Source organism: Bidens hawaiensis, unplaced genomic scaffold, assembly GCF_021521415.1.
Source record: "Bidens hawaiensis isolate Kalapana, Puna unplaced genomic scaffold, B.hawaiensis_p1.1 tig00021377_1, whole genome shotgun sequence".
NCBI classification, from domain to species: Eukaryota; Viridiplantae; Streptophyta; class Magnoliopsida; order Asterales; family Asteraceae; genus Bidens; species Bidens hawaiensis.
In genome coordinates, this window is record NW_027493319.1 from 301,664 (window position 1) to 315,701 (window position 14,038).

Here is a 14,038-nt window from a genome sequence, read left to right on the forward strand (position 1 = left end):
TTTGAACCAAATGCCATAAAACAAACATTAGGCATGGAATCACCGGTTTGTGGAACTTCTTGTAAGTCCTTAGAACGGATCTTTCAATGTGATATCAATTAAACTTGTGATTATGCGGAAAGTAACATAAAGTGATTCAAGATTATATACTCAAACACACTAAGAACTCAACGAAGATGCTTCAAAACAAACGTATATTAAGCGTCAAGTGCTTAAGCACAATTGATTACACCAACACACCGATCTCTCTATCTCTCTCTATGAACGGCCAACCTGTGATAACCTAGATACATTGTTTATATACGCACTACACTCAAGCCCAAAACAACCCAAAAGCCTACCGAGATCCAAATGTTCTCAGTTTAAAATATAAGCCCAATATCAAGTACAAACCACACTAATACTAGCCCAACAATCCCCCCTTTGTTTGTATCTTCAATGTCAATCGTTCAACTTTATTAGCCCACTTCCTTGTAAGCACCAGCCCATAGACCTGTTCTGATAATTTATCCCACCATCCCTGTATACTCCTTAGCAGCAGGCTCGTACAGTGGTTTAACCATAATTTGAAAGTTGCTAAGAGTTTTAATATCCTTTTCTCCAAACTTAAGTAAATCACGTGGGTCGACAAAACGAAATTGCCCTTTTCGTAGACGGATAATTACCGTTGCCTTCTCACTGTCATACGTCCAAAACTTCATCTCATCTAAGGAGCCATCTGGAATTCTGGTAGACAGAGGAACATGGCCCGCCTTCTTAGTTGCTAGCCACATTACATTTACCATAGTCTTTCCCGTCTTCGGATCTCTTACCCCTTTTGCTTTCTTCAAAAATGATTATGCAGTAGTCATATCTGGAAACCCCCGATCCACTTGACTTCTTAAAAAATTCCAGAAATCAATAGCTCTTTTGTCGTTGTTGGGATTGTGGAAAGGAGCATTGATTAAGTCACTAAGATCTACCTTCGTCCACGAACCAAAATCCTTCATTTTCATGTAATATTCGGTACTCTCCGACCTTCTTTTGACCCACCATATGGCACACGACGCCTGATCGATTACCATACTTGTTAGAAAATCTCTTTTGAAGTTCAAGAATAAAAAAATCAGTGCGATCAGAAGACTCCACATTTTGGTTAAATTCTTCATAATCATAATCTTCTTTTGAAGTCTTTCACTTTGCTCAACTGTCTTTTGAGGGGAAACAAGGTATTGTTCTAGTCTTTCAGTATCAGTAGGAGCCTTTGCAACAACGTGTTCACCACTCTTGAACTCATCTCCAAAATTCCGAACAAGTTTTTGTTGAAGATCCAAGTATAAGTCAGTGAGGCCACCCATATTAGCTTGAAGTTCATTGATCTTCAAATCCTTATCAGATTTGCTTGCTTCAAGCTCTTGAATTCGTACATCCTTCACAACTGAGTCCTGTTCATGTTCAAAGACTCGTCGTTGTAAGGACTATACATCAATAGGTTCAGCATCAAGAGTGATCCCCTTGCCTTTATCTTGCTGAAACTTGTCTTGCATTGCCAGAATGTGTGCAATCTTGTCAGTGGCGCTTGAAATTGATTGACCAATTGGGTTAGACGATCCCAATGGCTCGTCTGTGGATTGAATATTTGCTTTAAACCTGAACTCGTGAGCAATGTCATCATATATTTGATCTTAAGTTCGAGGCTCAGTAGTGGACGGAGTAGTATCAACTTGAGCTTCAGTGGTTTCAGGCTCAGGTTCTTTATGTTGACTGGTTGGTGTAGTTTCTGTAACCAGCACGCCCGGTCTCAGATCTTTCTTTATCCTTTTTCTTGGGATAAGATCGGTGGTTGGTTCTTTAGAATATCTTCATCTTGTGTCGCAGTGACTAATTGATGAGTTTTCAATGCAGTCGACTGGAGCTGTTCTTTAAACATCTCGAAGTCTTTCCACTGATCAGCAGTAGGTACAGTATGTTCTTCTTGGTGTTCAGTCTCCATGTGTTGTGATGAAGAAATATCTGGCTCATCATCATTAGAAATAGTCTCATATGAAGCTATGAACCGCTAAGCAGGTGTCACATGCTCATCAGCAATCGAGGCACTAGCACTAGCAGGAGAAACCTTAGTTTCAGCAAACCTTCCAAACTTGACAAGTTTGTGAACTCCTTTGTATACTACTTTTGCCCCCTTTCGTGATTGCTTCATCAACCCAAATGTGTTGGGATTTAAATCGAGCGTTTCTACAGATTTGACAAGGTCAGGGTAGTGTGAGTCAAATAACATATGCAAATACCTCAGGTACATCATAATCATCTCTTTCTTCTTCCCTTTGAGGTTACTCATCATTTCATCGAACACAAACTTGGAGTAGTTATAACTTCTGTCCATGATTTAGAGCAACCATAAACGACATATGACTGTGGCTGATCTCGTCTGAACCTCCTTTTCGTCTTGAGACACACGTGAAGAACGCGTGAATTAAGAACCTCCAGTAAGGATGGAAAAGTTTCTTGATGGCTGGAGGGTAGGATCCTTAATATCCCATTCTTAAAGTGACTTCAGTAACAACATCATTGGGGTATTCAGTTGCGTAGTCGGGTTGATCATCGAACAGTAGAACTTCACGAATAATAGCCTCTGAGTTGACAACATGCTTTTTTTAATCTTTGAGTCGATTGTTACAACTCCCCCAGCATCCCGTAGGTTAATAGAAGCATTGTTCCAAAACTCCGTCACCATATTCTTGCAAATAATAGGAGTTTCTCGTATAGCATGAGAGATCCTGCACATGTTGAGCCCCACTATCATGGACTTGAATACTTTGTGTACAAGAGGTGGATCATATAAGAATCCGACAATGTTGTGAGTATCCACAAATTTCAGTGGTGCTTGATCAACCATGACTGAAACAAATGAGTCAAGTTTATAGTGTGTTTATTTTATTGGATAATCACTCAGTATTGTAAATAAAATTGACAACATGGCTAAAAAACATGGACCAAAAGTGAAAATTTAGATAACATTAGTCCTTATGTGTAAATTGATGTCAATTTAATATATAATAAGCAGTTTTCGATCCATAAACTTACTTTTCGGTCCAAGTAAAGAGTTCTCTGTCAGACATTGTTTAAGAAAGATCCTTTTCAACTGTGAACATAAGTTCTCAGTTAACCAAAGTTAATTTTTGGTCAAATGGTCAACCGGGAACCCTTGATATCTTAAATAGACTAAGGAGTTCTCTATTTGACCGATGGTTGTCGATCAATCATCCCTGAGAACTCAGAATCCCGAGATCTATGAAGATCTCGGCCATGAAAACCCTTGGGTTTCATCTCGAAAAACGTATCATCTTCTCCAAATCACCAAGACCACCATTATTACTGAAACCTGCAACTTTAAGAACTCATAAAATGTTAAGCATAGAACTCACAAATACCATAATTCTTCATCCTAAACAGTTTTCACAACTTATTTAACCAAATCAAATAATAATCAAACTATTTGTTTCGTCGAACAGTGACCCGAAAACCCCTTTCTCAAAGTTTTCATTTACCTATAGTTTATCAACGTTGGTCACAAAAGATATGAGGAATGCAAGTATGAATGACTTAGAGACTTTAGGGTTTTCGGATCAGAGAGATTACATATTTTAAATCTAAGAAAATGAAACCAATAATGCAAAAAGTGCCTTTTAAACTTCAACATACTTCTGGACCGAGAACCCTGATGGGCCGAAAACATGTAATTGGGTCAAACCAATAGATCAAGTCCAGGTAATATTCACCAACCTTTTATCAGCCATTTTGACTTGGGCCGAAAACTAATTTCCAAACCCAACCATGGCTTGATCCTGTTAGAGCAGATAATTTTGATACTGAGGATATGTTATTCTTCACAACATATCTGGATCAATTATTCTACTGAAGGGCTCCAGAGCTGTGATAGGATATAGGATCCTCAACATCTGATATTATTAACTATTGTCTCATGTGTGTAGGTTGTTATTTAATGAATGCAATGGCTCTAAGACTCAGTCCTCCACCTATTTCGCTACTGGACTTCTATAGCACGTGGTCAAAAGTCATGAAGGAAGAGAGTGGAGAAATGGTGAATTAATAGGAGCTAGTTGTTAGTTGTATTTTTCTTTTCTTTATATATCGAGTTTGTGATCAATGTTAGGTCAGATAGTTACACTCGCACTTACTCTAGCTGCTAAGTTCTCTGTAATCACACACACGTAGCATATTGTATTTGTTGATCATAAACTCCACACATTGTAACCCTTTTTTGTGATTAATAAAGTGTTAGACGATTTGTCATCATCCGGGGTTTTATTCCTTTGATCTAAACAAGATCAAGGGGTTTTTCCTTGCAACAAATCACGATGTTCGTCTTAATTTCGTTTATGCAATCATTGTTACTATCACAGAACTATACCTCACATTTACAGATTTGGATACATTATCCTTAGCTGATTTTTATCCAAAACAATTTGGCGCCCACCGTGGGGCAATTGGTGCTATAATCCAGAGAATACCCTATCATTATTCAACCTTTCATACCCATATCACCATAAATGACCTCTCAATCAACCTCTGCTTCATCGACCATGCCATCTTCAGTTCCTCTATCATCAAGAACTTTGCCACCGATGCCTCTTCCAATCACGATGACAACAAGGGTTGCTGCTACTTGAAGCTAGACACAACTACCAGTCTTCCAGAGCTTGAAACTGCTGCTACTACTTCGGTAATTAATACTAACAATGATGTTTTTAATAAGTTTTCGCAGGTCAAAGCATACATGGAGCAGCAAAACAAGACTAACCAGAGGATCCTTGAGTAGATAGAAGACCTCAAGAGGACTAAGAGGCCGGCAGAAGATCAGACTTCTCTAGTGCCTAGGATGCTGGATTTCTTTACTCCAGGATCCTTGGCCCAACATGCGCAAGGATCATCCATCCTTCAATCGGGGTCCGTGGGTCAGCTAGCTCAAGGATCCTCAACTTTTCAGCAAGGATCATCCATCTTTCAACTGTGGTACATGGGTCAGTTAGCTCAAGGATCCTCAACTTTTCAACAAGAATCATTGTTCCTTCAACCAGGATCCTACGGATCATATCCTCAAGGATCCTTCAACTCCCAACCATTAGGATCCATCATCCACAATCAAGAATCCTTCTTCCAGGATCAAGGATTCTCTGGAATGCCAACCTTTACACAACAAAGAGGTAACACGTATGATCCTATATTCTTAAATGCTAACCGTGGTTCCATGCAAGATGCAGTTATAAACCAAGCTATGGCTAAGGAACTACAAAATCTCAAGGATATGATATCCAGCATACTAGGGGTGATCCTGTCACACCCTCAAAATCCATTAACGGAGTTTTACCGTCAGAGGGTGTGAACTGGCAGGATCGGAATAATCAGTTATAATAAAACCATAAAATAAAGTTTCGAAACCATGAAAACGTTTACGAGTAATTAAATGCGGAAGCGTAAAAACCTTTAACCAAAAGTTGCGTCACGCAGGACGACTTAAAACCAATGATAACTGTTAAAAATAAGTTTGCATAACAAAAGCGTTTTCAAGCAATGCATGTTCCTAAACCGCGCGCCCGCCTCGGCTACCTGAGAAACATACTAAAAGTGTCAACACAAGGTTGGTGAGTTCACAAGTTATATAAAAATAAATCGTTTAGCATTTGCGTTCAGCGTTTTATGTTAAGCGTTTTGCGTAACCACGTTACGGCGTTTTGCGTTAAGCGTTTTGCGTAACCACGTTACGGCGTTTTGCGTTAAGCGTTTTGCATAACCACGTTACGGCGTTTTGCGTTAAGCGTTTTCCGTAACCACGTTACGGCGTTTTGCGTTAAGCGTTTCCAGATAGTGTTATGTCAAATTATATATCGATAGGTAGCTAGTCTATACAACAAGTATTACTAAGTGTTCGACACCGAAGCTGACTCGTTTAGTAAGTGCCTTGTTACCAGGTCCTCCAGACCATGGTACGTGTTAGCCAAAATTACACCCGCTCGACCTCCAGTCGAGTTTAGCGTTTGGTGGGGTTTGTCAAACCCAGTAGTACTACTCAACAGTGACTCGCTATTCCAAATATTAACCGGTTCGATGTGTAGGACTTCAAATATTTCGTTTGCCACTTAGTCTTTACAAGTGATATATAATTTATAACAAAATCTTAAATGCGTTGTGGAGTATGTTATCTCCCCCAAGTGAAAAGCGTTTGAAAACAGTTTAAAGAGGGGAAAGTAAAACTCACTGTTTGCGAAGAATTTCTCACAATAAATCACCAAGATGCGCGTCACCGAAAAACTCTCTCTAACGTTCTAAAACAACAAAGAGATTTTTCTAAGTGTCGGAATATTATCGAGTCTCTAGACCCGGCACATAATACCTATGCACATAACATGTTTCGTGTTTCGTTCGTAAATCGTGTGTGACTTTAACAAGTGTTTTTGTGACACATCACATGTGTAAGCAATCATATACGTGTCATGTATTCATAACGTACATTACTAGCAATTTTTCCCCGTAAGGGCATTTTGGTCAACAAATAACAATTAACTAGCCATTATTCCCCATAAGGGCATTTTGGTCAAATTATGACAATCAATTAGCAGTTATTCCCCGCAAGGGCATTTTAGTCAAAACACGACAATTATCTTGCAATCATTCCCCTCAAGGGCAATTTGGTCAACACACGATAATAAATTAGCAAGTTTCATATTTCATGCATTTTCACAAAACTCAGCAGCTAGTTTCACCGAGACAGAAATCCTACTAGAAAGATTGTACTACTTCACCGATCATAGCATCTAAATTAATTTACCAAAAATCATCACAGAAGAAAATATATCTTACGTTTCTAGAACATATTTTATTACATTTTTATTCCTTATAGTTTTCTCACAATCATCAAATCATTACAGCAAACTCATAACAGTCAGATTCATGCACAACAGAATGTTATTTGCAATTCCCATTAAACGAAAAATCCAATAAATGCAAGACCACTTGGGTTTGGTTCCTAACTCAATGAGTCAACTTCCAGAAGTGGAACCAACCCAATTGATCTCGTAGTTCATGAGATATAACATTTACAACATAACCTAACAGCAGGTCTAACAGCTCAGCTTTGCACAACATTTTTATAAAATCATAAAAGTTAACTTCTACTTGTCCAAAAATTACAAACTTATACTTTATAGAAACTAGACTCAACCTAGTTTACTGCAGTACCCACAATCTCAACCAACTTTCACGTTTACACTTCGTTACAGTCACTTAAACATCGTATACACATTCTGTCCAGAACCTGTTTGCATCCAAACTCAACATGATAACAATCTATGAACTATCATGCATCCATATAACCCTCTAGACCCATAAACACCATCCATGCACATCAATTTCACATTACATACAAGATTAGGGTTTGTGTTTGAACTCAAATCAAAGACACAACAATCACCATACAACAAGATTCAATCTAGTTATCAAATCATTAACAAATCAACAACAATCATATTAACACAACATCATATAGGTGACGGCATCTAGGGTTTGTAATTAACCCAACAAACATCAAAATCAAGTAATAAGGATGCATAGAATAGTCGATTATACCTTCCAAGCACCGTAATCTTCGATCAAAACTTGAAATTGGTGGTTGTATGTGTGTGTATAGGTGACGACAGCCAAGTGAAGCTAAGGGGAGAGGCTGATCGGTTTTTGTGAGGGAGAAAAGAATAGGTTAGGGTTTATTATTATTAGTATTTATAATAATACATGTTACACTTTGGCCCCTCCACTTCTAAGTATTACTTTTCTAGCCCAAATTAACTTGTTTACATCTTGAGTTAACGTTTATAACCATGTTATCACATAACACATAAATCTAACACATAATTATCACATAATTACTGTTTTGACGTTTTTCGTTTATTCACCAATCGTTTGCGTCAACTCGTTTTCGTTTCGGTGCAAATCCCGAAAGACTACACATGTAGTAAGTGTTAAGCGTCATTTAAACCCTAGTTTAAATGTAATGAAGTGTGTGTTATAGATTCAGTGATCTTAAGTTTGAATTGACGGAGTTGAGTTAACGGAGTTAACCTGAAATTGACGATTGTCACATCATTCCCATGTTAAAGAATTTTCGTCCCGAAAATTTGAGTCAAGTCGTGATGAGTGTCTGAAAAGTAAGAAAAATTTTTAGTTTGTCATATCATCCCCTAGTATAAAGAAATTTCGTCCCGAAATTTAATTCATACCTCCGGTGATGTCTGACGGTTTGCCGGGTTTCGCGGTTTTCTGTGTTTGGTTAGCCCTTCAAAAAGGTGAGGATACTTTTTCATCATTTGATCCTCGCGTTCCCACGTGAACTCCGGTCCACGTCTCGAGTTCCAACGAACCTTAACGATTGGAATTTTGCTGTGCTTAAGCGTTTTAGTTTCCCAATCCAAAACCTCGACTGGTTCCTCAATGAAACGTAACTGTTCATCAACTTGCAGTTCCTCCAAAGGAACTACTTGGGTTTCATCGGACAGGCATTTCTTCAAATTTGGTACGTGGAATACATCGTGTATGCCACTGAGTTCTGTTGGTAGGTCCAGTCGGTACGCCACCGGACCAATGCGCTCAGTTATCTGGTACGGACCAACATACCGTGGGTTGAGTTTGTTTCGCTTCCCAAAGCGAACCACACCTTTCCAAGGTGAGACTTTGAGTAACACTCGATCGTTCACTTGAAATTCGAGAGGTTTTCGGCGTTTGTCGGCGTAACTCCTTTGGCGGTCTCGTGCTGCAGCCATGCGATTTCGGATTTGAACAATCTTTTCCGAAGTTTCGAGTACCAGTTCTGGACCAGTGATTTGGCTGTCACCCACCTCTGCCCAGCAGAGTGGTGATCGACACTTTCGTCCGTACAGCGCTTCAAACGGCGCTGCCTTAATACTTGCGTGGTAGCTGTTATTATACGAAAATTCTACCAAAGGTAAGTGAGGTTCCCAACTTTTTCCGAAATCCAATACGCAGGCACGCAACATATCCTCCAGGGTCTGAATAGTTCGTTCACCTTGCCCATCCGTCTGAGGATGGTATGCTGTGCTCATATCAAGACGGGTGCCTAGTGCGCTTTGCAGCGACTTCCAAAAGTGCGAAGTGAAACGAGAATCTCGATCAAAAATGATTGAGACAGGCACTCCGTGTCTAGACACTACTTCCTTCATGTAAACACGAGTCAGTCTTTCCATTTTGTCCGTTTCTTTAATTGCTAAGAAGTGTGCAGACTTAGTCAACCGGTCAACGATCACCCAGATGGTATCGCATCCAGTCGGTGTCTTAGGAAAACCCGTAATAAAATCCATTGAGATGTGTTCCCATTTCCACATTGGGAGTTCCGGTTGTTGCAGTAGACCAATTGGTTTCTGGTATTCTATCTTGACTCTGGCACAAGTCAAGCATTTGCTCACGTAGGTGGCAATGTCGGCTTTCATGTTCGGCCACCAGTAAAGTGCCTTTAAATCATGATACATTTTATCTGAGCCAGGGTGGATAGAATATCGGGACTTGTGTGCTTCGTCCATCACTAGAGTTCTCAACTCTCCGTATCGTGGAACCCAAATCCGGTTCTCAAAATATCGAACCTCGTCCGATCTGGTTTCAAGTTGTTTGTTCATGCCCCGCATGAGTTCCGATGGAAGATTGTCATCTTTCAAAGCTTCAAGTTGCGCATCGCGAATCTGATCGGGTAAGCTGGCATGAATCGTGAGTTGCAAAGCTCTCACCCGTCTGGGTTTATCTGTTTCTTTTCTGCTGAGGGCGTCGGCCACCACATTGGCCTTGCCAGGGTGGTACTTGATGGCACAATCATAATCTTTGAGCAGCTCGACCCAACGACGCTGTCGCATGTTCAGCTCCTTCTGATCGTAGATATGTTGGAGACTCTTGTGGTCGGTGTAAATGGTAAACTTGGTACCGTACAAGTAATGCCTCCATATCTTAAGAGCAAACACCACAGCTCCGAGTTCCAAATCATGGGTCGTGTAGTTCTTCTCATGAACCCGTAGTTGTCAAGAGGCGTAGGCTATTACCTTCTCGAGTTGCATCAGCACACAACCGAGACCTTGTATAGATGCGTCACAGTGTACCTCAAAATTTTCCGTTCCCTCGGGGAGGGCTAGAATAGGGGCGCTGCAGAGTTTGGTTTTCAATAGTTGAAAGGCGGATTCTTGCGCGTCACCCCAATTGTACTTAGTGCCCTTGTGAGTCAAAGCGGTGAGGGGTTGAGCAATCTTTGAAAATCCCTCGATGAAACGCCGGTAGTAGCCGGCCAGTCCTAGGAATTGTCGCACCTCAGTCGGAGTCTTAGGTGCTTCCCAGTTTTTGATGGCCTCTACCTTACCGGGATCGACATGGATACCATTCTCGTTGATCACATGTCCTAAAAAGTGAACCTCGCGAAGCCAAAATTCACATTTCGAGAGTTTAGCATACAGTTGTTCCTTCTTCAATAGTTCCAGAATTACCCTTAAGTGCTCTTCGTGGTCAGTCTCGTTCTTGGAGTAGACGAGGATATCATAGATGAAAACAATCACAAACTTGTCGAGGTACGCCTTGCATACTCGATTCATGAGATCCATAAATACGGCTGGTGCGTTGGTTAGGCCAAAAGGCATAACCGAAAACTCATAGTGACCATACCGTGTTCTGAAAGCCGTCTTTGAGATATCTTCTTCGCGCACTCTTAGTTGGTGATAACCAGATCGCAGATCGATCTTCGAGTAGTAACTCGATCCTTGAAGCTGGTCAAACAAATCATCTATTCGGGGTAAAGGATAACGGTTCTTGACCGTCACCTTGTTCAATTCCCGGTAGTCGATGCACATTCGGAAAGTCCCGTCTTTCGTTCGGACAAACAAGACAGGGGCTCCCCATGGTGATGAGCTAGGTCGGATAAAACCCTTATCCAACAAATCATGCAACTGAGTGGACAACTCCTGAAGTTCCGCCGGTGCGAGCCGATACGGGGCTCGTGCTATGGGTGCCGCACCGGGTGTCAACTCGATTTGAAATTCGACTTGACGAATAGGAGGGAGTCCGGGCAAATCCTCCGGGAAAACTTCCGGGAAGTCTCGCACAACAGGTAAATCTTCAATTCGTTTCTCCTCCGCGGGTTTCTCAACAATCTGCGCCGAAATTGCCGGATGACCCTTTCGTAGATACTTCTGCGTCTTCATAAGGGTAATGACGCTGGTGGTCATGCCGCTTCTCTCGCCTCGGATCGAAAATGATCTCGCCGGAAGAGGTAGTAATGTGGACTATCTTGTCGTGACATATAATCTCCGCTCGGTTCTCGGATAACCAGTCCATGCCGACAACGACATCGAAACTACTAAGCGTAAAAGGAATAAGGTCGATGTCAAAGACATGACCTGACAGTTTTAACTTGCATCCCGCAAGTACATGAGTCATTACTATAGTCTTACCGTCAGCTAATTCAACAGGAAATTTAGCATCTAACGGAGTTGGAGTTAAGTCTAAGAGTTGACTAAAGGCTTTCGACACAAAACTCCTATCAGCTCCAGTGTCAAACAATATAGAAGCAAAACCATCGTTTACAGGGAACTTACCAGTCACCACGTGCGGATCATTGTGGGCTTGACCCGACCCAATTACAAACGCTCTTCCTTTGCTGCCACTTCCATTACCCCCATTGTTGTCGTTCTGTTTCAGCTTGGGACAATCCTTCCTGAAGTGACCTTCCTGCCCACATTCGTAACATCCCTTCGTCGTCATAGGTGGCTTAGGAGAACCCTTTGCCGCAAGGTCTCCTCTACATTCTTTCGCTTGGTGACCCATCTTTCCGCATATCTGACACTTGGCACGGTCACACTGGCCAACATGATGATAGTTGCACCTGTTGCACTTTGGATATTTCCCAGCATATCCGCTCGAAACCTGCCCGCTACCGTTGTTGTTGTTGTGATTCTGAGTGTTAAAGCTCCGAGTGAATTCGGGCTTACGGTAGTGTTGTTGCGGTGGGAGGTTCGAGGATGAAGATCTGGTGTTGTCAAACTTCCTCTTCCCGCTGTTCGGGTTGCTGTTGCTGTTATTGTCGTTACTCTGGTTGTCACGGGCTTTAACGGTCGAACCCCTAGGTGGTAACGCACCTTGGGTCACAGCCTGATCCGTCAGTTTGTGAGCTAAACGGATCGCTTGTTGAATCGTGGCTGGTCTGGAAGACGTCACCATGCCCTGAATCTGCGGTGCTAACCCTTCAATGTACATTTCAATCCTCTTACTCGGCGGATCCACCATCCGCGGACACATCACAGCCAACTCGTGAGAACGAGTAGTGTAGGCTTCAATTTCTGAGCCCACCATCTTCAGCGACCAAAATTCTGACTCTAACTTCGAAATCTCTTCTCTCGGACAGTACTCCTCTCGCATCATGTTCTTGAACTCCTCTCAGTTCAACGCGTTAGCCAGTTCCAATCCAAGAATTTGCACATCTGCACATCGTCTGGGGACACCTCTGAGTGTGCCTCTGGCTCAGCCGGTTCTTCCTCCGTTTCTCCTCGGGATCTTCCTCGGGATCCTCCTCAGGCTCCTCTTCGGGATCTTCTTCAGGTTCCTCTTCAGGCTCTGCCTCAGGTTCGGCTGCGTTCTGAGCAAGTTGCATTGGTAAGACATCGCAACGCTCTGGAGCTATCTCGGTTCGGGTCCTTGCTTCTTGGAGTTGCTCTTTCAAGTCTATCATCTCAGCTTGCATCTTCATCATAACCTTCATCTGTTGATCACTAGTCTCTTGCATTTCTTTCATTGCCGCAGCCATGCGGGCAATCTCCTTCTTAGTCTCGGTTCCGTCTTTTAACATTCTGGAAAGGTTGGCTCTCGTATAGCGCATGTAACCCACGTCACGCTCCAAGCATGAAACAACAGCTGCGAGAACTCTCTCTACAGGTTCGGTTATGGGTGGTAGGGTGTTGGGATAAGCAGGGTGGTTCGGGTGAGGCAACGGGGGAACTTGTTCGCGATAGACCATATGTCTGATCATGTTAGGGTACCAATCCCAGCTAACGTCGTTTTCGTAAATGCCTCCGGATATGCGGTACCTCTTCGATGCGGGAGCTTCGAGTTCCGGGACTACTCGGGGTGGCGAGGCGGTAGGTAACTGCGGTTCCTTCCCGTGAGCATGAGTCATCGGATCGGATGATGATGATGATGGCGGCGTCGACATTCCTTCAGGTAAGCCGTGTATGCGCGCGCGTATGAGTGACAGAGGTAAAGAGATAAGATTACAAGACTACACAAACCTATGCAGTGCGTATCATTATAACTAATGGGTCGTCGCGGTTATAGTCTAGTATGCATGCAGCTTCTAGTTCGCTATAACCAATGGCTCTGATACCAATCTGTCACACCCTCAAAATCCACTAACGGAGTTTTACCGTCAGAGGGTGTGAACTGGCAGGATCGGAATCATCAGTTATAATCAAACCATAAAATAAAGTTTCGAAACCATGAAAACGTTTACGAGTAATTAAATGCGGAAGCGTAAAAACCTTTAACCAAAAGTTGCGTCACGCAGGACGACTTAAAACCAATGATAACTGTTAAAAAATAAGTTTGCATAACAAAAGCGTTTTCAAGCAATGCATGTTCCTAAACCGCGCGCCCGCCTCGGCTACCTGAGAAACATACTAAAAGTGTCAACACATGGTTGGTGAGTTCACAAGTTATATAAAAATAAATCGTTTAGCGTTTGCGTTCAGCGTTTTACGTTAAGCGTTTTGCGTAACCACGTTAGGGCGTTTTGCGTTAAGCGTTTTGCGTAACCACGTTACGGCGTTTTGCGATAAGCGTTTTGCGTAACCACGTTACGGCATTTTGCGTTAAGCGTTTTGCGTAACCACGTTACGGCGTTTTGCATTAAGCGTTTCCAGATAGTGTTATGTCAAATTATATATCGATATGTAGCTAGTCTATACAACAAGTATTACTAAGTGTTCGACACCGAAGCTGACTCGTTTAGTAA